General features: G+C 32.5%; 1 pseudogene; it reads right to left on the reverse strand.

The window, feature by feature from the left end:
* Positions 1-950: 950 nt before the first annotated feature.
* LOC105625500 lies at positions 951-2,351 on the reverse strand (annotated as a pseudogene).
* Positions 2,352-2,440: the final 89 nt, after the last annotated feature.

A 2,440-nucleotide genomic window follows, 5' to 3' on the forward strand; every position in this document is an offset into this window, starting at 1 on the left:
TGTGCGTGTGTGTGCGTGTGTATGGCGCGTGAATGTATGTGTGTATGATTTCAGTTAATGGTTCACTTCTCATTGCATTGTTGTCTTATTTCCGGTTTTGTTGCTGGTGAGCTTTGTAACAGCGATTTTGCTGATGTCTAACCAAGCTACTAATGACTATTATATTGTATTTTATTTTATATTATGTCTACTATATATCATATTTTATGTCTACTATTGTATCATATTTTATGTCTATTACTCTGTTAATTAACATGTAATCTTTCTCATAAAGCTTCGCAATAAACTAAATTAAACTAATTAAACTAAACTAATCACGATTTTCTTTTCTTCTATCTCTTTCTCTGATCTGTATTTCAGCTACTTGAACATTTAAACGGCTCTAAAAGAGAGAACGAAAAAAGAAAGAAGTGAGATAGAAGTTTAGAGACATTACTGTACGCAACTTATTTATTTTGCGCATGCGCACTTCATTTTGGACAACAAAATCAGGAGAATTCCGCTACTGTATATGATCGCGGCTCTTTGATTATACTCCGCACTTGATGTTTCAATATCGTAGCATTTTGAGAATATATGACTGTTTATTAAAAGCATCAGGCTTTCTCGGATGCCAACAACAACCTCTGGCGGAAGCACAATATAACCGAAAATTTAAATTGAAATTTGTCCGGATTTTGATGATGCACCTTGTATATGTGTATGTGCACACAGTATTGTAACTCCCATATATGTACTACTTGATGTAAATAACTCTTATATTTCTGTAACAAGGAAGAAATTTTACAGAAAATTAAAATAATTTTCAAATAAGTAACAAAAATATAACTATATCTATTGCCATCAATGATAAATTTGATATAACAAATAAACGAAAAGAGAAAAAATTTTTATTCTTAAAATCCTACTAATTAACTTTTTGATAAAATATTTATAAATAATATACTTACAAACATTTTTTTGATTGAACACTAACTTCTTGTTGAAATATGGTTGAATATTCAACCAAAATCCGTCCTTCGGTATCATTAGTAAATGTTTCTCGCTGAATTTAATTGACGAAGTTTTTAGCGCACTGTTTCAATTCACATCGTGCTAGTAAATGAAATAGCACGACTTTGATCATCATCAAACCGAATCTTCTGCCAATGCATATTCTCGGCCCTAATCCAAATGGAAAATAAAATGAAGACCGATAATTATTATCCTGATCATTATTTAAAAATCTTTCTGGACGAAATTTTTCAGGATTATCGTAATATTTTTCATCATGATGAATCGCATACAACGGAATCCAAATAATCATGCCCTTGTTTATAGTGAAAGACTTCTCGCTCGGCAATGCAGGTGGCAATTTATAAGCTTTTTCACACACTCTTTCTATAACAGAAGGTGAAAAAAGTCTGAGAGCTTCCTTTATTACTGCATCTAAATATTTGAGTTTATTAACAGCCTCGTAAGTTGCTTTTCCATTCGATTCGTTGAAGAGCTCATCTACCTCTTGTCGCAATTTAATCTGAACACTTGGATTAGCTACGATTTGGTATGTTATAAAAGACATCACGCTTGAACTAGTTTCAAAGCCAGCGAAATAGAAAGCATAGGCTTGCGCGACAATATCGTCCACATCCAATTGTATTCGACCCTCTTTGTCTCTATTATCCAACATTAATTGTATCATATCTAAACGTGAAATGTGCTCAGCATCGCGAATGGCAATCTCGTTCTTTATCCTGCTTTCAAAATATTTCATTTTTTGATTATTTAAAAGTTTTATATTAAGTATTCGTCCGAGCTTCGGAAAGGTTCTAATAAAAATAAACTTTATGCTACGTATTGCTGACGCATAAGTTATATCTTTGCCACAAATATAAAACTTGTTTGTTGGATCTCTTATAGAATCGATCTTCATTCCGTAAATACATAAGGCAATGACATCGTTCGTATATCTATCGAAGATATCCTTCATATTAATGTCACTTTTATAGGCTGGTAATGTTGACATCAATTCAGCAAAATCCGCAGCATGTTTCGACATAAAAGTAAACATAATTTTCATCTTACTAGAGGTAAAGAACGGAGATAGTAATTTTCTTACGTGCCTCCACTTTGTACTTTTGCAGACCAAACAGACTCTGTGAAAGCACATAGTCATTAACATCAATGAAAGAGGGATTATTGATAAACGTATCGAAATTCTTGACAACATCCTTGATCACTTCCAGATCACGGAGCATAAGAACTGGCTTCATTGTAGCATAAAGTCCAATGTATTTTGCGTCTCGATTTAAATTGTATATTTTTCTGGTGAAATCGACAAATGACATTCGGCGAAATATAATTGGTGCCATGGCACCTAATATTGGAATAGATGGTATGTGAATAATACCATGTCTTTTAAAAAAGTTAAACTTTCTGAACAGATAATAAATAACGAGAA

Source organism: Atta cephalotes, assembly GCF_000143395.1.
Source record: "Atta cephalotes unplaced genomic scaffold scaffold02049, whole genome shotgun sequence".
Lineage (NCBI taxonomy): Eukaryota > Metazoa > Arthropoda > Insecta > Hymenoptera > Formicidae > Atta > Atta cephalotes.